Source organism: Saimiri boliviensis, chromosome 4 (assembly GCF_048565385.1).
Source record: "Saimiri boliviensis isolate mSaiBol1 chromosome 4, mSaiBol1.pri, whole genome shotgun sequence".
Classification (NCBI taxonomy): domain Eukaryota; kingdom Metazoa; phylum Chordata; class Mammalia; order Primates; family Cebidae; genus Saimiri; species Saimiri boliviensis.
In genome coordinates this window covers 14,174,011-14,201,660 of record NC_133452.1, presented here as the reverse complement: position 1 = coordinate 14,201,660, position 27,650 = coordinate 14,174,011, and the positions used below count along the sequence as shown (strand labels likewise).

General features: G+C 40.0%; 2 long non-coding RNA genes across 2 annotated transcripts in view; one reads left to right on the top strand and one right to left on the bottom strand.

Annotated features, from left to right (window-relative positions):
• Window positions 1-27,650, bottom strand: part of LOC141584238 (uncharacterized) — a 671,799-nt gene that overhangs the window by 116,029 nt on the left and 528,120 nt on the right. Inside the window, exon 3 of the long non-coding RNA XR_012517148.1 lies at window positions 25,260-25,376. This is a non-coding gene — a long non-coding RNA (uncharacterized LOC141584238). The remainder of the gene's footprint in view (window positions 1-25,259; window positions 25,377-27,650) is intronic.
• LOC141584239 (uncharacterized) lies at window positions 13,040-26,880 on the top strand. The gene is made up of 3 exons (XR_012517149.1): window positions 13,040-13,173; window positions 15,965-16,110; window positions 26,617-26,880. It is a non-coding gene; the product is annotated as an uncharacterized LOC141584239 (long non-coding RNA).

Genomic DNA, 27,650 nt, shown 5'->3' with positions numbered 1-27,650 from the left:
TCTCAGGTGATCCACCTGCCTTGGCCTCCCAAAGTGCAGAGATTATAGGCATGAGTCACCGTGCCTGGCCTGTATTTTTAAATTTAGCCCAGAGACACACATGAACCATGCAGAAGGTGAAAGCTAGGCCATCACTTTTGTTCTCTTCATCATGAGCAGTGGACCAGATTCTTAACTGAGTAGAAATTAGCCAAGAATTATGCTCCATCTGTACAGGATTTTGAAAAATTAACATCACTACTTTATACCTTCTGTTAATTATTACTTTACATTTAATCCATTTCAAACACTAGGCACCCACGAAGTGTCTCTTAAGGCAATTATTTTCAAGCTATTTCTGTATACATACCCCAGAAAATTTTGAAAACTTCAGTACACCATCACACATTTTTAAGCTTGACGTCTAAGTTTTTAATCACAAATTCAAATTACTGTAAAAGTTTAATTTCTGGTAGATTATAACTATAGACATTTAAAAATAAAACTATTATATCATTCTTTGAAATACAACAAATTGAATATAAATACCAGAGCAATTTGCTATCTACCATTATCAATTTAAAAATATTAACAAACTGTTTCAGTCAGTAATTTTACGTTATGCATTTTTCTTCTTGAATTGCTATTTCCATTATACCTAATTATTAATCTCTTCTCCCTAAAATAGCTACATAATTCAAAATTCAATTCACTTGTTTATCATTTCACCTAGCCATCAGGATATAAACATTAAATTATTTTCTGCATTTTCTTATCATTAACATTAGTAGATCACATATATTGATAAATAATTATTAAAAATAAAAGGCTGAGCATGGTGGCTTATGCCTGTAATCCCAGCACTTTGGGAGTCCAAGGCAGGTGGATCACCTGAAGTCAGGAGTTCAAGACCAGCCTGGCCAACATGGTGAAACCCATCTCTACTTAAAAAAATACAAAAAAAACTTAGCTAGCTATGGTAGTGCACACATTTAGTTCCAGTTACTCAGGAGGCTGAGGCAAAAGAATCACTTGAACCGGGGAGGCAGAAGTTGCAGTGAGCCAAGATCATGCCACTGAACTTCAGCCTGGGTGACAGAGCAAGATTCCATCTCAAGAAAACAAATTAATTTTAGAAGTGCTTTTATTATTGCTAGAATTATATATTGTCTGGCATTAAATCCATTCTCAATTTTTGCTTTTGTAGCTGTAAATGCTGAAAATTTGGTTGAAATAAATAAGTCGATCAGAATGGAAGTCTTGTTACGGCACTGTCCCTCAATTCCATACACGTCCGCTAAATTATGTGTCAGATATCACAAAGAGATCTACGATCAAACATTTTCATAATTAGCTGAAAACTTGGTTGGGGTATCCTTCAATTTTGTGGGAAACAAAATATGTTTTAAGAAACATGACTTGCAAAGGATATTATTTTTTATTGCATTTTAGGTTTTGGGGTACATGTGAAGAACATGCAAGATTGTTGCATAGGTACACACATGGCAGTGTGGTTTGCTGCCTTCCTTCCCCTCACCTGTATCTGTCATTTCTCCCCATGCTATCTCTTCCCACCTCCCCACCCCACCGTCTCTCCCCCATTTCCCCCCAACGGACCCCAGTGTGTAGTGCTCCCCTCCCTGTGTCCATGTGTTCTCATTGTTCAACACCCGCCTATGAGTGAGAATATACGGTGTTTGATTTTCTGCTCTTGTGTCAGTTTGCTGAGAATGATGGTTTCCAGGTTCATCCAAACATATGAAAAAATGCTCATCATCACTGGTCATCAGAGAAATGCAAATCAAAACCACATTGAGATACCATCTCACACCAGTTAGAATGGCGATCATTAAAAAATCTGGAAACAACAGATGCTGGAGAGGATGTGGAGAAATAGGAACACTTTTACACTGTTGGTGGGAATGTAAATTAATTCAACCATTGTGGAAGACAGTGTGGCGATTCCTCAAGGACCTAAAAATAGGATATTTTATCTTTACCCAGTTACGAAACACATCTTTCTCAGTCCCTGGAAAGAATACTTAAAAAACTTTACCAAGACAATTCAAATGACCGCAGCCAGTTACACTTTCACTTGGAGGCATCTTGTACTAAACATGTTTATATTTGATACACAATATACTAAGAAAGATTTGTTTAAAAAAAAAAGTAAAGTTTCATTTTAGAAGCCCTTCGCTAACACAGTAATTTTTTCTTTAATCTTACCATGTACTTCAAATACATTCTTGTCAACATTTGGGGATTCAGACTCAGCTCACTGAATTTATGAGAACCGTCCACCACATAAACTAAATGACAAAAGAGCCCTCCTTGTCAAAGCCACCAGTCAAGTCCAACCTCCCTTCTGCCTGAAATGTATGATTTCGCTTTTCAGTTTAAAGAAATGAGTTAATAGGCATTCCATGACAACCACCTCCCTGCTGTCTTCTAACTGCAGAATAGAGAAGAAGATACAATAATAGATAGACAGAACACAGAGCCTGGCCATAAATTTTTCCTGTGGGTGAAATTAGAAACCCCTGGTCTCATGAGAATCTAAGTGAGGGAGTGGAAAAAGTGATGGGGTTGCATGAAACAATTCAAACTATCCTTCATTTTGGTACCCATGAGACTTTTACATCTTAAGGCACTGAAACAGAAAATCAGGATAGAAGGGAGAGACATTTTATTTATTTTTCCATCTGTCTGTCTGTTTAGTAAAGTGGGAGAAGGTGATGCAGAAGAGAGAAGGGTGAGTAGGCTGAGGACACTCCCATCCTGAATCTACATTCTCAGTCCAGAGAGTGAGCACACATGAAAGTTGAAGACTAGGATGTTGATTTCTTTTAAATTCTTCATAGCTGTTTTCACGTTCAGGTGAACAGCGCCCTGGTGTGAATACGGATATTGGAGCAGAATAAGATTCCCTGCCCTCCGGGAATTTATAACCTAGAGAAGGAATGCGTGCATTTGTCAGTTCACCCATGAGTACTGATATGGGGCCTTATATATTCAGGAAACTATGGACGGTGCTGTTATGTGAAAGAAATACAGAAATGACTTAGGTATGGACTGTGCCCTCAGTCGTCAGTGAGTCTGGTCATACAAGGAAGACAGGAATAGATCCTGTGAGAGAGACAGAGAGGAAGGAATATGCAAGTTCAGAGATGGGGAAGATTACTTCCTGATAAGCCTCTGCAGAGAAGGTTATATGGGATTTGGCCATGAGAAGATAAAGCGATAGCATTCTGTGATATACACAACATTAAGAAATTCAAAGGGTCTATATAACAACAAAACCCATATCGTAGATGTTGAGTGCACAGACTTATGGGAAATAAGATTGACAAAGGAATTAAGACTAGAAGCTTGAAGGCCAGAGGATCTGATGTGTATTCTAAAGGCACTGGTATTCTTTAAATTATAGAATTATTGTAGAAGCAATACATATCTATTAGAGAAAATGTGGCAATACATTTTTTCTCCTAGAGATCCTTTATTCTTATTAATATCTTGTGTATATTCTTCTAAACTTTCTATACATACTCATATTTCTAGCACCTAGAATAGCGCCCTAGCACATAGTAGGCATTCAATAGTTCCTGAGTAAACATTTTTAAAACTAGAAATTTTATATCTGTCATTTTGCAAATTGATTTTTTTCACATGAACATATATTATACAATATTGTCATGTCAACTTGTACACCATCTTTTAGGGGTTACATGGCATTTCATTGTATGGGTGTGTGCAATTTTTTATTGTCACAGAATTGTTACCAAGTTTTAGTTCTTATAAGCAATGTTGCAATAAGAAATTACTATATATTACTAAAATTTAATTGGTTGAAATTATGCACATGTAACTTTAGAGGATCTTTGAAAAATTGTGCCAGTTCATATTTTAGTCACTGCTCACCAAATGTGTTTGCTTTTCCTTAAACTCAATTATATTGGGTAGTTTTTTAAAAACTTCTGAATAAGAAAGATTTTTAAAAAGGATGTCACTTAAGGTATGTTTCTTTGCCTTCTATTAAGGTTAAATATTATTTTTCACAGGTTTATTGGCTGTTTGTTCAGTTTCTTTTTTGAGATTGTCTATACATTGTAGACACAAGTTTTCTGCAAAAGAGGGAAGTGACATAATAAAAACTACACTTTAAGAGGTATTCAGTGGGCAGGGGGGGGATTTAGGATGAATTGGAGAAACAATTATTAGGAAAAGGCAGGAGAGGGGTTGATTCACTGTGGCAACGACAGAATAGTTTCCATAGAGAACTGTGGGCACCAGATAATGATTAGGCACTGAGAAGTCACAAGGTAAGGAATCAAAAGCTTCATCGTGCAAAGCTTTTCCATAACATTGGCTGGGAGAGAAAGGCCAGGACGGTGTGAGCCGGGGATAGAGACACGTGGGCAACTGTGTAGGCTGTGGTTACATTCTGTTGAGACTGAAGTAAAGCAGAGGGGGCCTGTGTGATGGAGTCAGGTCCGAGGGGAGGCGAAAAAGGAGAGGATGGGTAGCAGTGGGGGAGTTAGTTCTCTGAATCAGGAGAAAATGAGACACAGGGTAAAAATCTAGAGAACTTTAATGATGCATGAATTAAACAAATGCATGTTTGTGTGTGAAAACAGGAAGGAAGGTAGAATAAGGCAAGTCTGATAAATAGAATGTTAAATGTCATGGAAGCAGAGGGGAGCCAGGCTGACGGATTTATGGAAGTGGCAGCATTTGGGCTGGTCCTTGATGGATGCGTTCCTGTGGGAGCCAGGGCACTCTTGTACTAGGAAAGAATATTGATAGAGGCACAGAGACAGTCAGCAGGGCAGGAGGTTCAAAAAGCGGAAAGTAGAAGGCTTTGGGAGGAGGAGAGGGTGTGGGGAAGTTAAGAGAGAAAAGTCTGGCAGGGAAGTCAGGTCTGGGTGTGCCCAGATATGGGGGATTCAGGTATAACATCAGACGGATGCTGGGAATTCTCAAAAGGACTTTCACAGACATGATGGCATGTAAGCTTCTCTCTGACCCTAGAAAATTGTTATCTTTAATTCAGTATAACAATGAGGAAACTGAGGCCCAGAAGGCTACCCACCTTGCCCAAGATCACTGAGGATAAAGGAAAGAAGGGAACCAGAGTGGGGGGGGGGGTCTCCTGACTCATGGAGCAGTGCTTTTAGCTCACCCCAAATGCCTTTTATTTGACTCTGAGGCAGTGAGAATCCTATGAAGATTTCCGAGTGACATGATCAGAGTTTGTGGATGATGTTATAAAACCAAATATATTAGGCACTTTCAGTCCTTTGAAAGTTCTCAAAGAATCAAGTAGAACTTTGCCATGACTGGCATATTTTTATCTAGTTCAAAGGTTCATCAAAGTCCTTTACAGATTAATGAGTTAAAGTTTGCTTGCGACTGTGTAGGTAAACGGAGCAACCTAATTATGTTCTCGGCATATCAAATACTGCAGTTCACTTTGCCTAAATCTAATTTAGATATTTATACACTTTCTAAAAATAGAAAATTGAGAATTATCCATTATCCAGAACTAGTCATTCAATTAACAAGGAGATAAATACTAAAGAGCCTGCTCCCAATCATCAGAAAATGAGGGCATGGTGAGATCGAGGACATAAAATCATTGACCGTCATAGCACACCTTGGCAGGAAAGGACTCTGCTACCCTTGCTGTGACTGGCACTTTTTCAGCTATAGTCTGTGCTGAGCCTGTTACATGCCTGCTCTTTTCACACTCTGTGGGGTATAACCATTGCCCCTTTGCAGAGAGAAAACTGAGGCTATGAACCACAGATTCCTAATTTGCCCAAAGAGGCTAGGATCTGATTCCGACCCAGAATGGTCACAACAGTTCCCTTAAAAGATAAATTGGATTCCATGTAGTGTGGCATGGCACTGGTTCATGTGATTTGAGGACATATCAAAAGCATAGCCTATTTCTGCCCATTCAAGTTTATTGACTAACACAGACAAATTGATCGTTTTGCTATGTAGTACCCACAGAATTCAAAGTAAGAAAGAATGGCAGAATCAAGGATTCCTGTCCCGCTTTTTCTTTTTACAAAAGAGGAGTTACTTACTTTGAAAGACACAGATTGGGTGGGTTCTTTTAGACATTCTTCTTCTCTTAGGTGTTTGCTATACTACCTGGTTGGACAGAGGCTAGAATGACAGGTGAGGAAATGGAAATGTAATCAGTAGCTAAGTAATGTAGTACTTGCCATAAGTGCATGCTAACATCCCTTGATTTCTTCCCAGGGCTCCTGAAGAGTCCTCACGCCAAGCCTTTTGGTACTGATAGATTGAGGGATATGAACTGGCAGTAGGGGCTTGGTAACAAAAGGAAGTATTTAGCCAACTTGCTGGAACTAAAGGTTTTCATGGAGAATGTAGAAGAATGATGACATAGAGAAAAGAAATGAAGGCAGGTTTCTTCAGCCAGACAAAACTGGGTCAAATTCCAGCTCAGCCATTTTTACTAGCTGCATGATTTGGGATCTATTTATTTCACTGGTCTGAGGCTTAATCTTTTCATCTGCAAAATGGGAAGTATAGTATTTGCTTCACATAAAGGTTGTGAAATATACATGAAATAATTTTTAAAAAACACTTAGCTCATTGTCTGACACATGGTAAGGGCCTAACAAAGGTTAATGTCCCTTAATATGTAGGGAGAAGTCTAGTTAAGCAAGGAACTTCCACAGATTTGCAGTATCTCCAAAAATACACTTACATCTCACCAAGGAAAATACATCAGGTGGTGATCAGCTAATATGATTTATCCTTAATCATGAATAATATAAATACAAGTTACCAATAATTTTATTTCTACATAAATCAAAAAGTTCCAGTTATGGGTTATGTAAGTAATAGCAAAATATGCATAGTGGTGTATTTGAAAGGCTTACTATTTTGTATTCCAAGTGGATGTGAAAGAACAGTATTTTACAATAGTTTAGTTCCTTTAAAATGTAACTATTTTCAGCAGCAACCATTTCCTAACCTAACAAAACCTTCAGTTTCAGTAAACACTTTCCATTATAGGTTAAATTTTACCTCCTACTGAAAAAGCAATGATGCTAGGTGACTTTCATCACCTGTAATATCAGAAGATCAGAAAACACTCCAGAAAGACACGGAGACCTGGATTTCCACTTCCCGTTTCTCAGATTAGAGCTACAATGACAGGATCAGTTGGAAATGGATCTGGAAATCAGTTAATCAGATAGAAAGACTAAACTTGGGCTATAACCCTAAATTAAGGTAGATTACTAGTTCTATAACATAGAAGGTGATAACAGATTTCTCAAAATTGTCTTGATTGTATTTTTACATTTTTTGCTTTCAACTGGAAAATTATTTCCTATATTCTCTCCATAACGAATAAGTTATTCTTTTCCTTTCTATCCTAATTTTTTGAAAGGATAGTTTGTTGAAAAAACACAAATTTCTTGGGTTTCTGTTTCTTATCCTTTAGAGGATACTTAGATCAAGATTTTTAAGTACATTAAAAAATAGTAATATCATCACTGAACCTGTAGAATGTTAATGGCCTTGGAAAGTCATAACAGGGAGACTCTGAATGAGTGAACCCATTTCAGTGACAGCAAAAACTGTGGTGCGTATAGGACAGAAAAAAGAAAATTATGGTAAAAATAATTAGACATTTTTAAAAATGTTTTTTAAACCCTCTGGCACCATACCAGACTTTGAGATAAATGCACTCTGTGGGGCTCCATTCTATCAATTTAAGAAACAATTCATCCTTTTTATTCTTCTGCTTCGACAGTCTGAATAGAAAAAAATCAAAATATTATATTGATGTGCTATTTTTCTGCAAGAAGAATGGATTTGTGTGTAGATGTGTTCAATGCAGCTCAAAAGTAATATAAGTGAGAAAAGAATGTAAATGTATTCTTGGACTACAACGATATAAACCCATTGACTTTATTTCTTAAGAGGAAGAATAGGACTTGGAACCTGTGGTGAAGACATGAAATTTACACTCCCTTCAGTTAAAGACCAGCATGTGGAAAACAACTGACAACCCTGACCCTAAGCTGGAGCTCAGGGGCCTTCCTGCTCTTTCAGAAAGTGGGCTGGTTGTCCTGGGAGCACCTCAGCTTGGAGAAGACCCAGGTATAGAATCAGAGTTCTACCACTCACTGGTGGAGTGGCCCTGAGAAAATAACTCAGCCACTTTAGGTCTCAGTATCCTCCTTTGTAAAAATAAACACAATGGTCCCTAACTTTCAAAGATTATTACAGAGAGTCAATTAAATAAATGTATATTGCACACTGTAAAGCATTCTGATAGTTTACTTTTAATATTTAGAGCTGAGAACCACTTGCCAATATCTACTCAGTAACTCTACTGGTGATACTGAGTGAGAAGAAAGGATTAATGACAGGATGCAGACATCAATTTCAAGTTTTATCTCAAACTGCACAAATTTGAATACTGCTGCATTTAACAGAGATACATACAGCTTCAAAGTTATCAGGTCAGCCTCCAATTTTTCATCAAACTTTCTGGGGTTGTTTTGTTAATGCATGATTTCTCCTTGTGGGTCCTAAACCTATCACAATGGAGGTTCTTTAAGTTCTGTCTCTTTTTCTTTAAAAATGTAATTTCACTTTATGACATGTAAATATCAAAATAATAAATCTTATAGAGAAGATATACTATGTAAAAACCCTACAGTAACTGATACTTCAGAGTATGTCAGAAAGAGAAGGGCGTGATGAAGAAATAGAAGAAAACATTGCCAAATCTTTCATCCTACACAGAGAATCACTAAAGATTTTTCCTTTATTCTTAATATTAATGATTAAAGAGTTAGTTTCATTTCTGGTTACATTAAACTTAAGACTAAAGGGGGAAAAGGAGTATATAACCTGCAAGTTGGCTGACATAAATATGCAAAGAAAAAAAGGAAATAGATCAAAATGTGAATCTTACAAGAGGAGTTGTTTCTAAGTTAGTTGAATTATTTGGCTTTTCTGAACTTCCTAAGTTATATGTATATATATGTACACTCAGGAAGTACATTTCACTTTCATAAACAGAAAAATAAAGTCTACAAACAGAGTAATTTATAAAAGGTGCTCAAGTAGACATTCTTTCCTGCAGAGTGCACGTTGCACAGCTGGAGGAAGCACCCCTCACATCACAGTCTATGTGAAGGGCTGATTCCAGTTGTAAAGGGCACACCCAGGGCATTCCCACTCAGAGACACTGCAGGGAAGTAGCATGGTGCCCAGCCAAGCACATTGCACAACCCAAAGCTCTCTGATTGCCTCAAGACGTGGTCTCCAGGCATCTTAAGGTGAGTCCTCTTCTGGGAGATTCCTCCAACTTGTTGGTCCCTACCTGGCTTAAAGGGAGGCATGGGTAGGGTACCTGCTCTGTATTGAGCTCCTGCTACGGCAAAAAGAGTAGTCCTGCAAAATTAATTTATTTTACAACATTTGATCTTCATGAAAACTCTGTGAACTAGGTATCCTTCTTTATCTTACATGTGTGGATCCAAGATGAAACCTGGTTAGGTGACTCGCTGAAGGAAGAACTTTGTGGGAACCTCAGCACCTCTGGGAGCCAGGTGAACCCCTGAGGCAGATCTGCAGGGGAACATCCTCCTTTCTCTCTGTACATCCCCACAGGGGCCTTTTCTTCTCTGCCTCCTTCCAGGGGCTTGTATTAGTTCATTTTCACACTGATATAAAGATACTACCTGAGACTAGGTCATTTATAAATAAAAGAGGTTTAATTGACTCACAGTTTCTCATGGTTGGGTAGGCCTCAGGAAACTTACAGTCATGGCAGAAGGGGAAGTAGCACCTTCTTTGCAAGTTCGCAGGAAAGACAGAGCGCAGGGGACATACGAGACACTTCTCAAACAACCAGATCTTGTAGGAAGTCCCTTACGATCATGGGGAAACTGCCCCCATGATCCCATCACCTCCTACCCAGTTGTTCCTTAAATATGTGGGGATTACAGTTCAAGATGAAACTAGGGTGGGGACACAGAGCCAAACCATATCAGGGGTGCATTTTTCTAAACACTCAGCATCTTGATTTTGATTCCCCTTGATCTATTCAGACCTTCTGTCTGACATGCAGTGGAATTTCTCCAAAATTATCCTGCAGAAGAGTCACTTAATTGTTGAATCCTTACAAAATGTATTATAGGGCTTTACACTGAACGGAAAAGTGCTTTAAACAACTACCCCTAATGTAGTCTGAATAAGTATGTCTTGGTTCTTCTCTATGTGCCATTCATCTTGCCTTCAGGTAAAAATTGGCCATGAAACCTACTATGTCTCCTTTAATGGAGGCAACTGGATATACACGCCTCACCTCCAACAGGCAAACAGTGCAGATATACATGGCTTAGACTGCAAGGGTTTCTGGAATACAACCAGGATCCCCTGGACTCAAGGTGGACAACTTATTTGTGTCCAACCCCATGGAAACGGCCTGTTTCTGGACTGTGTTGGCTCTTTAGAAATGCTGTTTGGATACTTAATTAGGTCCACCCTCCCCTTCCGATTAACTTGACAACCTGCTGCCAGAGTTAATAATTAACAAGGTGTCACAATACGTCTCACAGTCACTCAATTCTTTGCTCACCTGCCTCCCTGTCTCTTCCTGCTGCTTCTGAATTGCTCAAACTCCCCTGGGATACAAACTCCCTATAATAAACCGTGGCACAAAGGCACAGACTTTTGTGGCTCTAACTGAAATTCACAATTGGGCAAGCCCAGGAGGCAATCACCTGGCCATTGCCCTAACCCATGTGCATCCTCAGTGCTGCCTGCACATAGGTGAGCATGAAGTTTTAATGAGGCCTTCGCTGCAAATGCATTGTGCAATTACTGTTAAGATGGGCGAACATTTGGCCTGGAAAGAATTGCATTTTAAACAGTAGGGTTTCCCTATTAGTTGTTCCCAGCTATTAATTCAACCAGTTTGTTTATACATTTTGACAATTGCTCATGTGAAAGAGACCCGGGGATTTTATTTGACCACAATTTCATTATAAGCTAACAGTATGATAAGGCTGCTAATAAAAGTTAATGTAAGTTTAGCCTACATTAAGTGAATAGTCTAAATAAAGAATGGCGATATTGCCACTATACTTTACTCTTATAGGTACATGGATCTTATTTTTCTTAACCAAAATTTGGCAAGAACAATTGTGCATACAGAGACTCTGGCATGGAACATTTGAAAATATAACCATCCTTAACAATCCAGGATGTGTGTTTGGCATATGTAAAGAAGAGTCATTTATTCATTTCACCACTCATTTGTTCCTTTGTTGAAGAAAATGTCTCCTGAATACACACTCTGTACTAGGCCTTGTTCTAGACACAAGGGTAAGGAAGAATTGTTCTATGATTCTAAGAGGTTTTATTCTCCTGGGAAGTACAGACAAAGAGACACTTCAGAAAAGGTGAGCTTTGCAGGTAAGTAGAGTTGCTATGGATGTAGTTTATAGAGGGAGCATGAGAAAAGAATGTCTTTTAAATGATCAACCCCCCAGAGGAATTGAAATGTGACAGCAGTCCCCTCTCACTCACCCTTGAGCTAAGTAATCACCTCTTGAAGCTACTTGCTCTGTGGGCTCTAGACTGATGCCAAAAAGCCATAAATTATCTTCTCAATGACATATGCTGCATACACTGAACACCATAACTCATGTTATATAGTGCAACAATGCATAGTCAATCACTAATCAGTGTTATTTTTGTAGACAAATGGGAATTCCTGAAAACTACTTTTGTAATCTCCTGCCCTCCTGATAGGTCTTTTTTTCTTTAAAAACTCAAGACTCTTGTTTGTTCCCAGATCACTTCCCAAGGTAACCTGGAAGTGTTTACAGGCTGCAGTCCTCAGTCATGGCCTAAATAAACTCTGTTTTAATTTTGCCTCAGTTTCTTTCTTTAGGTTGACAAACACATGCTATAGTCTTGAAGGGTTAGGAAAGGCTGCCCTGAAGAAGTTAATGCCCCAGGGAGAACTTGATGGTTGAGGAGAGGGGTAGAAAACAGAAATGTGGGTGATGGGTGGGGGAAGGACAAGGCTGGAAGATGCCCCAGGGAGAGTGAAAAGGATTCAATATGGCTACAGCATCCAGAGTAGGAGAATGAAATAAATGCCAGAGAGGTCAGTGGGGACTAGATGACGTAATCTCTAAGTTCCATTGGAGAAACAAATATAAAATCAAAACTAACACAAATGAACATGTTAAGTGCCATAAAGAGGTGGCAAAGTCTGAGCGCTGGGAGAGTCGGTGACTAGCTTTGCCTGGAAGAAGTCATGAAGAAGTCAAATGAGGTTTTGAAGGGTGAGGCATCGACCACAGGAGAAAGCAGTGGAGGGTTTACCACACAGAGGACGGTGCTGTGCAGTGTCACAAGGAACCACTTGAGGACGGGCAGTGAATGGTCTGAGGAGAGGAAGGATGGGGGACAGGACTGCAAAAGCTGTGTCCTGGATGGCATGACATGGGGAGGAATTTCAACTTCACTCTGGGTAAATTAGAAACCAACAAAGGATTTTAAGCTTACGCATGATGTTTCCATTTTCTATTGCTGCATAACAAAGCACTTCAAAATTTAGAGGCTTAAAATAACAGCAATTTTCAATTTGTAACGATTCGATGGGCAGCAGGGCAGTTCTCCATGTCAGGTCAACTGGGGTCTCCCACGCAGCTGCATTCAGCTGGGAACTCAGCTGGGGCAGGAAATCCAAGATGCCTCACTCATGTTGGGGCCTTGGTGCTGGCTATTGGCTGGGGTACCTTATTCCTCCCGCACAGCCCCTCTTCCTCCAACAGTCACTCGTAAACCATCCTCCTTACAGCACGGTGGCTGGAATCCAAAAGGGAAGATTTCTAAGGGACAATTCCAGACATGCCAACACTTACGAAATCTCCAATTGCATCATTATTGTTAATATGTTATTGGTCAAAACAAGTCATCTGGTCAACCCCAGAGTCAAGGTAGGTTGTGATTACTCAAGGTCATGAATTCTGGGAGACATAACTCATTGAGGAGCCACCAATGTGACCGTCTACATAGTGTGAGAAAGAAGCCTTCTTATAGCACAGAGGATGATGTGGAAGAGTGAGCAGGGGCATCATTTAGAAGCTGTTACTATGCTTTATGAAAAAGGTAAAGGGGAACTATATTCTAGCATATGGGATAAAATTAAGGCACGAACCATTGCTGAAATAGAATAAATATAACTTGGTGATTTATTTGATGTGAGGGGTTAGAGAGTGGCAGAGAGAGGCTTAGAATAAACAGCTTAGTTGGAGACATCTAGTAGAGTTGTATATTGTGTCTGGGGGTATTTTAAAAATAGAGATAGCGTTTTGAGAATGACAGCTAAAGCCAGGGTAATACATTAGATCACAGAAAAGAGAAGAGAAGTAACCATCAAAGGAGATTAAAGCAAATGGTTAGAAACATAAAAACCAAAAGAGAATAGTCTCATTTGGAACTCAGGATAAGATAAAGAAATGGAGGGATCAATACAGCAATCCCCCCTCATCCATGGCTTCTCTTTCCTCCCTTTCAGTTACTCGCAATCAACAGTGGTACAAAAATATTAAGTGGAAAATTACAGAAGTAAATATTCACATAACTTTGATGATAATATGTTGTTATAATTGTTCTATCTTATTTATAAATTAAACCCTATGATAGATATGTATGTATAGGGAAAAAACAGTATATACAGGGCTCAGTACCATCTGCTGTTGCAGGCATCCACTGGGTACCTTGGAACATATCCCTTAAGGACAAGGGATTGTCCTGTTCGTCAAATTGTACTGTATTGTGTTGATTGTACTGTATTGTCAAATTTGATGTCAAGTAAAGACAAAAATTTGTCATTGTGATTGGTAATTAGGATGACAATGATATTCTTTAGGGTTGAACGTTGAGTGCCGCAGGATGGTGACAAATTAGAGTGAACTGGAATGAATGAGATATAAAGTAGAGATAACACCTTTCTGGATTTTCCTAATGTTCTCTGAATCCAGCAGCCACCAGTGGCTGTTTGTCCTGTCCACATGGCTCTGGGAACACTGAGATCAAGTCTATCCTCCAAATGTCAAGTTGTTTGGAATGTGGTCCTAAGGTCACATGCCCAGTCAGGCATCCAATAGCTGGAGAATTGAGCTCTCACAGTGGTTATATCTCCTATCACAAGATGTCTCATTAATCTAAACAGCTATAGTTGAATGAAGGAGAGAGAAAGAGAAAGGGTGATAAGAGAAAGAGAATGAGAAATGTTTCAAAGAGAAAATCAGGGACTATTTGAAAGATGGAGGAGGTATACAAGTTACTCATGCCATTTATATTACCTATTATCTGTTATATATTATGTTTGCCATTTATAGCTGAAATCCAGTTGACCGTTATAATGCAGTGATTAGTCTGGGAACCTAGTTGGTGTCAGAAGCCATATTGCTAAGTACATTCATCTTTTATAAAGCAAAATTCCAATTACCTAAAAAAGTCATTCCAACTGTGACCAAACTTCTTTCTGCTCATGAGTGGGGTGCTTTGTTTTATCGTATACAGAAACCATTAACTCATATAAACTTAAACCTCCAAGCCATGGAATAGATTCCTTCTTTATCCTGTGTTGTATGTTAAATGTTGCAAAGATCCAAACAAAATGCCTTTGTAAATGTGATTCAAATATCATACGGGCCTCTCTACCCTTAAATGCTGGATGCTTTCACCTCAAATCTTCTCACTCTTGTACATACTCTATTCCATTAGCTAAGCCCTTCTCTCCTATTTCTGAATCCCCAAGGCAAGGTGAGGGAAAGGTAAACTCTGTTCATGGATTCCTCTACTCTCTGGGCTTCTGCCTCTTCATGTCTGTTTTCTGTTCTGCTCTGATTGACACTAGTGTTTCATTCAGCCACTTTGAATTTTTTAAATATCTCAACCCACGCAAAGCATATTTCAGAATACAGATCTTCATTAAGTTTCCCAGGGCAAGGCAGGGTTGAGCAGTCTCAGAATTGATTTATCTTTGTGGCTTCTCTATCTTCTTCCCTCATGCTCAGGAGCAGTCATCGTCTTTTCCCCTCCATTTGAGATGTAAAACAAATCCACTTCTTCTTTGCTCTCATGCAGCGACCCCCGTTGCTGCTTATCACAGCTGGTTCGCACCTCTCCAAGCAGGATCCATCCAGATCATTTGCCAGTAAATATTTTTTTTTGTACAAGGGGAAGGCAAGGCTGACACCAGCTATTAATATAACCCCCAACTCTGCTACATGAATAATATATTCTCAATGTCTGGTAATCATATGCTGGAGATTTTTCCAGGGTGATTTTATTTTTCATGCAATATTATTGTTTTTAATAAATGCAATCATATGAAAAAAGTGTTAGTGTTTCTATAAGTCTATAAACAATTATATGATATAAAATTAAAAACTGTATAGTTACATATTATACATATCCATAAATTCAAAAACATGAAGAAAATAATTCATCCAATCATGTGTTTAGTTTTTATTATTTGGAAACATGCTCATTTTACTGGTGGTAGCTACAGCGTAGAAAGGTGGGAAAAATGGATTGGAAGCCTATACAATTACTTATATCCATCTCAGGTTTTGCAGAAAGAAACTGGGAAGACATGAATATGATGTTTCTGCAGCCAATAACCATAACCTGCTTAGTCTCTAAGGGCCTACTCAACTAAGAATGACAAAGAGCTCATACTCCTCCAATGCTTACATAAGTCTTCTCTGCAAAGTTCACCAGACTGAAGTTGATATCACAGGACTTATTTCACCCATAAAGATACAGACTCTCAGAAAAGTCTGCAAAGACTATTCTCAACAATTTCTAGAATGATAGTGGAATGCATGGGCGTTTCACATGAGTGAAAAGGTAACGGCTTCTGTTTTGACTCTGGCATTTACTTTAGGGAGCTAACTTTGGGCAAATGATGGAATTCTCCTGTGCCCCAGCGTTTGAATCTGGAGAGTAACAACAGAATCTACCTCCTAGGCTCACTGTGACGTTTACATGAGTGAATACGTGTGGAGTTCCTGGAAAAATGACTGACACGTGGTAAGCACACCTTGAAATCCAATGGTCCTAGCTGTTTTCAGACTCAGGTTCAGGGGATATTCTAAAAGGTAATACTTGGAAATACTATTTGGTCTCTCACAGAAATTTGGACAAGATTCTCTGCAGTGATAATATATTTGATTCACATTGTATTGTTGCTTTGGCATTTCATTTATTATTTACTGCCAGCAGCATGAGGATTGGTAGGGTCCCCAAACACTGGGGTCCAAAAGTCCACTACAGATTCTGCAAAGACTCTGCCCTGGCCCTCCCAGGTCCTTCTAAGGACCCCTGACTTCAAGGAGGGCTTATCACCTGCAGCCACAGCAACACACATATCTCTTGTGGCAGGGACGTCGGTCTCCTGGTCATCAAATGGTACATCAAGTTAGAGGTTTTTGCCAAAATTTCTGCTTGAAATCTCAGAATTTAAATTTATGTGACAGGTATCAGCTCACAGCAATGTTTCCAGCCTCATTTCCCACCCCCCTCCCAACCAACAAAATACTGTATTTTAAATAAATGGTTCCGCTGCATTGACTTTTACAACAGATAGTTGACAGAGCCCTATAAAGCAAATTCTTCTTTCCTAAGCTGTTGTACCTGTGTACTTTGTGGTCAGGATTATATTTTTTCTATGGTCTTGTTTTTAATTAATTTTCAGTGACCCTTTATAATTAATTTGACATTAATTATAAAATATAACTTACAATGTTCACCAAAACTAAAATACGATAAAATTGAAACCACTGAGAGGCAATCACTGTTAGATTTGGTATAAATGTCCAGAATTACTTCTTGCACCACATGCACTCAGAAATACATATTTCACAAATGTGTATGATCATATAAATTATATAAATTAGGAATTATATAGATTAGGATTTTGTAACTGGATTTCTTATTTAGCATCTTTCCATGATCACAAATGGAGCTCTATGTTATCATTTGTTGCCACATACTCTGATTTTTAAAACAATCTCTTCTTAATATATATTTAGATTTTTTTCCACATAGGTTTATAAAAACTGTAAACATATTTATTTGAATTTAGTTGCCAAAATAAATATGAGGCAAGAGGAGACACAAAGGAAGAGACTAAAAAAATCAAGCATTCATATGTTTAGGTTTGCCTCTAAAATTACCTCTGTAGTTGTGTCTTGTTCTAAGCATGAAGTTACTTCTATGGCTCCTTATTCAGCCGTACATTTGATTTAAGCACTCAGGACACATGAAGCCCTTAAGCTGTGCATACTCTCTGTATTTAGGTTGTTTCTTATGAGTTTAATAATTCAGCATTTGAGGAGTTTCACTGAAGTCTATAATTACTGTTTCCATGATTCCCTTACAATAATTTTAAGGCATCTTCAGTCATAATTTTTGGCTCTAAATCAAAACCACTTGAAAGGGACCCAGCCTAGGTAGCTCCACCAAGACCCCCATGTCACTGGTCATGTCAGCCTGGGAGATGTTACGTAAAAGCAAACAACTATGACCCAATAGGCTTCACAGGATATTTATGACGAAACATGTTATATGTGTAAAGGAACTCATTTTTAGCTCTGTGTGTGTACACATACATATGTGAATTTTAGCATATATGTTCATAAACATGCATACCAACACATGTATCATGAAATTCAAACCTCTAGCAATCTTCTCCATTGTTTTGCTAATTGTCTGGAGCTTTGATTAAAATTTCTAAGGAACATATCCCAGAACAAGAAGTTCATTTTTTGAGAGTCAACTAATAATAGCCCATGCTCACTGCAGCAGCTCCCCACAGAAGGATCCCCAAGCACTCAGCAGAACACATACATAGAATTAGCATCACTCACCCGCAGAGGGAGGCATGTGGAATCCAATAGCCATTCTTCACCTGCCACGTTACAAAGCCTAGCACAGTAGGATTTAAGAGCATGATCAAAGAGTAACTTTTCTAACTGAATCTCCAGAGGAATATAGGGTGACAGTATAATTACCCCAGTTAGAATTTAGCCAGCCACAGAATTAATACTACCACTACTCTTGTAGGAAACAAAGAGACAGGAGAGGACTTGAAGGTCTTTAATGGCCAAAAGAGGTCAAGCCCTTAGTTTTATATCTCACCCCAGAGACACATGAGATATTTCCCCCCTGACCAGGATGCCATCCAAGGCTGTTCCTTCTATTTTTAACTAGACTGGAGAAATAGTCATTATTTTAATAGTGCATTGCCCTTAGGTTGCTAAGGCTACCTAGTGACCCCAAGACCTGAAGCCTGGGCAGGTAATCACAGTGGAAAAGAGCTTGGTTTCCCTTGTCATGGCTGTGGATCAAGAAATGACTTTGCCGACAAAACCTTGTTTTAAGGAGAAAGACATACGGGAGAAACGTATCCTTTAAAGGTGAAAATTCAGTTTATCTGGCTGCATTGCCATGAATTAAAACCCTTGGCATTGGGAAGCTCAGCAGACCATGAGTTGGGATGGTCCCCAACCTTTTCCTCAGTATCCTCCCCAATAGCAGCAGTAACTAGGGGCCAGGCCAGGGACTTCTCTCTGCTCTGCTGCTACTTGCCTTTAAAGGGCTGATATGGTTTGGATTTGTGTGTCTGCCCAATTCTCATATGAAATTGTGAGGCCCAATGTTGGGGGAGGGGCCTGGTAGGAGGTGACTAGATCATGGGGGCAGATTTCCCCCTTGCTCTTCTCATGAGAGTGAATTCTCACGAGATCTAGGTGTTTAAAAATGCATAGCACCTTCCCTGCTCTCTCTTCCTCCTCCTCCAGCCATGTAAGATGTGCCTGATTCCCCTCCTCTTTCCACCATGATTATAAGTTTCCTGAGGCCTCCCTAGCCATGCTTCCTGTACAGCCTGCAGAATCATGAGTGGATTATAAATTATCCAGTCTTTGCTTTATCCATTACCCAGGCTCAGGTAGCTCTTTATAGCAATGCAGCAAAAGGGTAATACAGGTGCATCCCAACCTCAGAATCCCACAGAGTCATTGTGAAGGTCTCAAGGTCAGAGAAGCTGCAGAGAAAACCCTGTGCTTCCCTCCAAAGGAAAGCTCGGTGCACATAGGAAAAGCTTTTCTAGAACTCCTTTGTAGGCTATTTTATGAAAGTTGATCAAAAGTTTTCAAGTGTTCACACATCCTTAATTAGTAGCATCTTGGGTACTTCCACCAAGATGCAGGAGGCACCCATGCCCTCAAGAAAAGCAGGCTAGATCTGGGCATTTTCTTCCTTTATGCTAGGAAGGTTTGAAGAATAATTTTACAATTAGATAACATTAAGGATGATGAAAGCTAGAGAGCGGAAAGCAGCCAGAATTAATTACTTACTTGAGGGTCTGCTCAGGCCTCTTTGGCAGTGTTCATGCTGATTTTATTATGGCAAATTAACCCTTGATATTCAACTCCAGGAAAGCTCAGTACAGCTGCAGACTCCAGAGCCCTTCCAAATGGGGAGTTCTGTGTCTTGAGCTCACCATCCTCCACAGCTCTCAACCAGCAATGGCCTCCCCACCAGGCCACTCCATTTCCTCATCATTTTCATTCTCTTAATTTCATTTGCTTGATCACTAAGTGGACATGATATTTCTACAGACAAAACTACATTTGGAAAACATTACTGCTGCAACTTCCAGTCCTCTGTCCCTCTTCAGGTCCCCAAAAGCAATTCACATGTCTGCCCTATAAGAGATGGATGCCTGTCTGAATAAATAAATGAATGATGTTCAAAAATTTAAAATTCCTGCCACTCCTTTATCTAGCACTTATTTAAGCAACATCGATTTAACTGTGCATAGGGAGCTCTTTGGGGATTTTGAGGAGCACAGACGTGTATAAAATGTGGCTCCTGACATCAAAAACATAGGAAAAGGTAGATATGAGTTCAAAAAAGAACAAATGTATGTATTCTGTTTCAGAAAATTATGCCGTATTTTTATAAAATAGCATAAAACTACCATAATGAGAATGCTGCTCTCAGTATAAATACTTGTATATCTTCAAGATAAAAATATTTGGAAAAATGCAGTAAAATAATTACTTCAGTGGCCATGTTTTATAGAAAGGCCATTGTGGATTAAACTAATCCAAGAAAACTAACACTGTCTGAATAATGCCAGGACACTAATGAAATTTCCAGCATCCCTGTGAGTTGGATCAGAAGCATCATTATCCATACTCAAATGTGTAGAAACTAAGATATATGTGATCTACTTTAAAAAGAAATGTGAAGCTGCTTAAATTAAAAGCAGATACATAATAAAAACATGAGTACTTAATAGAAAAACAGAGAAGCATGTCAGGAAGTGAACACATATATTAAAAACCTAAAATAACATAATTTCTATGATTAAGCATTAAATTCAGTGCTGAACTAACTCCCATTGTTCAAAGAAAAATTGGCAATATGATGAGAATGCAATTCCCATTTCATAATGGAAAATCCCATACTCCCTATTTAGGAGAGAAAAATTTTCCTTGTGCAAGGATCTATGTTTGAATAACACAAGGAGTGTAATTGCAGCAACCATCTTATAAAATGCACAGAAATGTTTTTTATGTGATTGTTCTTACACTGAGTCTTAATAAACACAGAGAAAAAGACAACTCAATAAAAATGGATAAAGCATATGTACAGATATTTCATCAAAGAATATATACAAATAATAAGCACACAAAAAGATGTTTAGCATTGTTAGTGATCAAGGAAATGCAAATTTCAACCTCAAGGAAATAATGCTTTAACTCATTAGAATGGTTAAAGTTAATGAGTGAAATTCCAAGGACTGATGAAGATGTGGAACCACCTGAGCTTTCACAGATTGCTGGTGGGAATGCAAAATGGTAGAAGAATTTAGGAAAACAGTTTGACAGTTTTTCACAAATGTAAATATCTTTACCATATGACAGAGCAATTTCATTCCGGGTATTTATCCAAGAGAAATAAAAACGTAAGTACACATGCAGACCTGTACGTAAATGTCATTAGCAGCTTTGTAATAGAACCCCAACCTGGCTAAAACCCAAATGTCCATCCACTGTTAAATGGATAAATAAATGGTTATAGAATCTCTGTATTATTTATACATAGTTGACAAAACCAAGTTGTCCCTCCCATCTCCAGTGTACATTCTCATGAAGACAAGTAAGCAAATACATGTAAGAATAGTGGCAGGTAGTAAATAGTATTATAAGGAAAAGTAAAAATGATCATGAATAGAAAGTAAAAGGGTATGAGAAGGCAAGAGTTGAGATTTTCAAACATTTTAGTGTGGGTTGCCAGGGAAGACCCATGAGTAAGTGTTATTTGAGCACAGCAATGAAAAAAGGAAAGAAGTTAGCTAAGAAAATGTCTGGGTGTATCTGCGCAGAGAAAACAGAAAGTTCAAAACCCCACAGAGGGATGCAATATGGTGTTAGAAAGCAGAAAGATATTCCGTGTATTCAGACCACAGCAAGCAGGGACAAGAGAGTGGAGTCGGAGCGTGGCTGTTGGGCTGTGTGAACCTTGGTGAGAAACAGGTGTCGCAAGGAGAGACACCGTCATTTTCTGTTTAGCATGTTACGAAGCTTGTCTTCCCAATCTGATATGATAGCGTTTACACGAGCAGCACAGTTGCAAGCAAATGGCAGCGTGCTCTTTGGGCTTCTCTCAAAGGGACAGAGTTCAAAAGCAGTTTCAGCACTATACATAGAGTTTGTGATTAACAATAAGCAACTAGTTAAGAAAATCAGAAAGCAACATATATTTTTGAATCCCCAAGAAAACTTTTAAACCAGCTACCACATCTAATGCAAGTTGGAGCTTTGACATAAGATGTACCGTTGCTGTGGCAACATTAACACCACTCCCTCTAGCAACTGTCAGAGCAAGGTGTGGACAGAACACGCTTTAGTGATTTTACCATCTTCTGATATAAGGAGGAATCCAGGGAGATGTTATCTCAAGTAATTGTCACTTCTTCTTAGGAAAACATTCTCAGAGGAATTGCAGTTCCTAAATCAGTCCTTCATTTTCTCTCACTTAAGGAACACTGACTATTTTAAATCCCTAGCCAAGATCTGCCATCTTCCTTCCCTTCTTCCCTGTTTCCTTCCTTCCCTTCAGCTATTTATTTCTCGATTATGTATTGCCCACCTACTGTGTGTTAGAACTATTCTAAATGCCAGAGATATTGTGGTAAATAATGCAGCCAGACTCCCTGATTCATGAAGCTCACATTCTAATGAGAAAGACAGTGAATAAATAATATCACATAAAGTCAACAGAGGTAGTGTTAAGTGCTATAAAACAATATTGGATGAGCTGAAAGAGTGAAGATTCATACGGTCTTTTAGAAGGGATAATCAAGGAAGACTCTGTGGATTGCAATTTAAGTAGAGGCCTGAAGGAATTGAGGGAGTGAGGGTTCCAATATCTGAAAAGGGAAACACGTACGAGGAATCTGGTGTTGGAATATATTTGGATTACTCAAGGAGCTGTAAGAGAGGGGCAGGGGAGGATATAAGCAAGATCAGTTTATGCAGGGCCTTGTCATAGATGGAGACATGTTGGGTTTTATTTTAAGCATGATTATGGGATGTCATTGGAGGATTGGGTTGCTAACTGGGAATGTCAAGATCTTGTAAATATTTTAAAAGTATCACTCTGGCTGTGGAGCAAAAAGAAAAAAAAAACTGTGTAATATAAATGTTCGTGAGAAAAGTCGCAGCAGAAAAGATTAAGAGGTTCCTTCCCTATTCCACGTTAGAGAGGATGGTGACTTAGATGAGAGTGGTTGTCTTCATACATTATGCAGCATTGGAATTTAGCCTTGAAGGATGGTGTGTCAGGATTATAGCCATCTGAGTAGAAATGTGATTGCCATGATTTAGACACATAAGGAATTAGATTATTTTTCCAGGAAGTAAAAAGCCTGGAAATATGCAGTTCAGAGCAAGTACCGCCACTCAGAGAAGTCACCCAACACAGGGGCCCCATTTTGCTTCCTACAACGCTGTCCTTAGCATGTGCCCCTCATCCTCTAGGTTGCAAGATGGAGGCTCCACATCCAGGCATAGCAGCCACATTCCAGACAGAAAGAATAAGGAAACATCCAGGAAAAAGGAGCAGTGCTTATATCAGGAAAGCAAAATTTCCCAGAAGCTCCCAGGGAGCTCTTGCATCTGTTGTATTGGTCTAACCTGGATGACGTGACTAATCCAGGAGGCAAGAGATTCCCAAAGATGGGGATATTTTTAGTGAGGCCCAATTTTACCACAAACAAAGTCAGGACTCTATTGGTAAGAAAAAAGAAAATTGCTATTTGGTAAGCAACCATGGACGGTAGGATTTCCGCAGGTGAGGAGTACATGGAAGGTGAAATCATTCAAGAGAAAGGGGAGAAGGGGAGAGAGAAGACAAGAATGAAGGGTTAAAAAGAGTATAGGTATTTAAAAAAAAAAAAAAAGAGGGTATCTTCAGAGGAAGTCTGCACCATCCAGCTGGCTCAGTTTTAGAAGCAGTAACTATTAGATAAATCCAGAAGGTTGGTTCAAGTCAGGCCATGAGGTTGCTAAAGGCATCTGGACTTTATGCGACAGGCAAACTAACACCCCTGCAAATTCAAGAGAATTAAAGAAAATCAATAGATGCCTGTACAATAGCAATCGCTAGCCCTCCAGCTCTAGTACAGACACACTGAGATAATTTGTGCAAAGTGTTTAGCCCAGTTCCTGGCACACAGAGGAATGAATATCATTATTACATGATACACTAAAATGGAGAAAGCCCACAGGTAGGGAGCCCAATTAGGAAGCTTATCCAGAGCCCAAAGAGGAACAGAGGGCCGGAAGCAGGCTGGATGAAAGGAAGGTTTTCATCATCTTACAGCAAACACGTGAGAGTCACTGGAAAAGTAAAAGCATGAGGCTGCTTCTCACATATTGGGAGGGAGGGGGAGGAAGCACCTAAGATGTTTGCTGTGATCCACATTCTTGAGGAACACGGACATCGGTGTGGCAGAAAATGCCATTCCATATATTCATTTGTGCTTTATTTTAACCTAGGCAGAAATAAATCAGAGGTATTTTTTCCACTGCTGTACCAACACCTCTGTGTTCTGAGCCTAGGCTTTCTGAACGACAAAGGTAGTTAACGACTTCTTATTGAAAGGCTAAAAGCAGAGATTGAAAGTACCCACAAGAAAATCTCCCACTCGGGCTGTGATCTGGGGAGTTTAGATCTATTAAGGGAAGCTTGGACTGGGAGTGGAGGGGGATGAAAGGCCAAAAAGAAGAGGAGAAAGGCTTATTTGCCTGAGACTTAGCAAGGTTCTGGAGGGAGGGGTACCTCTGTCCTCCCGAAGCTCAAAAACAAAAGAGTTTTCTTTCGGTTTGACACAAAATTAGGAAGAAGGTGGACAAAACTAATAGGTGAGAGGCCGAGCACAGAGACCAGGCAGCAGGGTGGTCCCAACAAACAGGGGTTGCTGAGGAGGTATGGGCTAGGGGGATCCCCTCTCTGAGATGGCAAAGCATGGCAGAGGTGGGGACATTTTTTTTTTTTTTTTTTTTTTTTTTTTGAGACGGAGTGTCACTCTATTGCCCAGGCTGGAGTGCAGTAGTGCAATCTCAGCTCACTGCAACCTCTGTCTCCTGGGTTCAAGTGATTCTCCTGTCTCAGCCTCTGGAGTAGCTGGGAATACAGGCATACATCACCATGCCTGGGTTGGTTTTTATTTTTATTTTTATTGGTATTTTTAGTAGAGAAGGGGTTTCACTATGTTGGCCAGGCTGGTCTCAACAGACCTTAGGTGATCTGCTCGTTCTGGCCTCTGAAAGTGCTGGAATTACAGGCGTGAGCTACCCCACTCGACCAGGGGTATTTATTTAATCCCTGGCTCCCACGCTACCCAGGAGCAGGCTCAGGCAGGACCCATCACCCCACCATGTCAGATGCAAAAATCCTCAAGCAACAGCACCTCTGTCCTGCCAGATGCTGGGAGGGGTCACGTCACCTACCTGTTCATCTCATGCCATCTAAACCCATAAACCTCCTTTAGTAACATATTCTGGATGCCTAAGGAGAACCATTGGCCAACCCATTGTTTGAAAAGTCAAGGAAACTAACAAAATGGATTACTGCATTTTAAAAGTTTGGTGATTTCTTACCTCCAGCAAAGTTGAGAAGTTAACCATTCCAGCTCCCCACTTCATGACCTCTCCGAACTTTGAAGATGACAAGTGTGAATGGCAACCCCACTTCAGGGGGCCTGCAGGTCATGTCGGCTGCAATCCACAAAAATGGATCCATGTTAGAGAGTCCAGATTTAAAATGTCATTTTAAGGTTTTATGGTCAGGCCATAAAACAAAACAGATTTATGATAGAAATAAAATACAGCTCCTTTCCTTAGCGCCTGTCACAAAAGCCTTCTTTTTTTTTTTTTTAATCCTGAGTACCATACACGTTGTGTGATGAGAAACTGCGTCAACCTCCCACCCTATGGGGAAAGAGCAATAGCCTACCCGCTGGTCCCTCTTTTTTTCTATTGGGGCTGTCTTAATTGGTCCCAAGCTGATTTGGAGAGAAAAAGCCTGGGATTCCCACCTGGAGAAGGGACTTCCATTATGACTGAAGAGCAGGGAATTACTTTGGGGAGGGGAAGTGCCTCTCCCTCACTGAGAGGGCGCACACTCCTTTGACACATTCACCCAGTGCAAGGAGCCGTGCTGGAGCAAGACATCGCTCTTGCAAATCAAAGCCTGGAAGCTGCCACCAGCTGCCCCTTCACTTTGCTCCATCCATTTTTGGTTAACTAATTGAATTTCCCTTTTATATTCTCCATGCTCGCTTCAGGCTGGCAGGCAGCAGTGCCACTGGCAGCCCACTTCTATGTATGAATTGGCTGCCACGCGCCACAGTCAGCCTCTTCGTGAACTCTCTGTGTGCTAGTTCAGAGAGCACTGTTCTACCATCATCCCACCATGGCACTTCCAAATGGCTGGGTATAATTGGGTTCAGAGGAGTTCAAAGCCATGCTCCAGCATCCTTGTATCAAAGCTCATTGAGCAACGGGGGAACCGTGCACTGAAATGCAGGCATGGGGTGAGGAGAGTTATTAGTGGAATACATTCAAATCTGTCTCGCTAGATTCCTGGGTACACAACTGGTTTTTGGTTCAGCCTTTAAGAGTTCAGGTGTGGTCCCCAGGAGAGGGCTCCTCTAATCGCTGTAAAAATATCTCATTTGTACTAATGCACTTTGCCTATTTCATAGCGGATCCTTGTGAGACTAATTTACATTTTTTTAAATGTCAAGGCTTTCTCCAGAGATTGTTCATTCATTATATTTATTTTCTCGGACATGATTTTAACAAACTTTCCCCTGAAGAGCTTGCAGCTATTAACTTTACTGAGCAGTTGCTCGAGAGAGGTAAAGGCAAATGGTCTAAGGGAAAGGACAGGGGCAGCACACCTCAGGGGTATTCATCTGCCCCCAAACTCATTTCTTTATTTCTTCCTTCCCAGGCCACCACCAGGAAGAGGGAGAAGAAACGCCTGCTGTCCTTCAGTGGGCCAGGAGATTCCACCCAGGGCTAATCACCACATTCTGGCACATTCTCATTTTAGTGGGCCATACTTTGGGACCTCAAGAACAGAAATCACGTCAAGGGAGTGCCGTCAAGGGATTCAGGACAGAAATGAGGGGAGTACGAATTACATGGGTGTCCGATGGCTGCATGATCTATCCTCACTTAATTAGGGTCTCTTGTCAACTCCACAATGGTAATAGCTCCAGCCCACACCTTGGGGAATTTCCCTCTTCCCAGAATGCATGCTGCCCACCTCCAGCGTTTAGAATCGGGGACTCTTACAGTTAAAATGGTCCTAAATAGGTCCTGAAAAACTCCCTATTCGGTGGAGGAATGTCCCCTGTTACACAACTGTTCGACGGGGCAAAGAGCAGGAGCACCCTTTCTTTGAATGCTCTCCACACCTGGAAGTCCTCCTTCTCTTAAGGCAGTGGTGTCGTTTCTTTAACAGTCGGAATTACCGTAGGATTCTCCCTCCCAGGAGCTGAGTTCTACTGCCAGCATTATCATCATTTCAGTGTCTCCTTTGCAGCGGTAGACAAGAATTTACTCTTATTCTCACAAAAATAGCTCCTCCACCGAAACAAGTACACATTTTATGCTTGTTCACCATTCACGCATTCCAAAAATATGCATTAAGTGCCTCTAATTGCCAGGACTGTGCTGTGTGCTGGGGACGTAATGGTTGTATTCCTCTCCTCACAAAACTCAGAATCCAGGGAGGAGGTTTTTTGTTTGTTTGCTTGTTTGTTTTTTGTTTTTTGTTTTTCAAATGGAGTCTCACTCTGTTACCCAGGCTGGAGTGCAGCGGTGCGATCTCAGCTCACTGCAACCGCCCCCCTCCCATCCACCTCATTAAAGCGATTCTCCTGCCTCGGCCTCTCAGGTTGCTGGGACTACAGGTGCCCACCACCACGGCCAGCTAATTTTTTTTTGTATTTTTAGTAGACAGGGTTTCACCATGTTGGC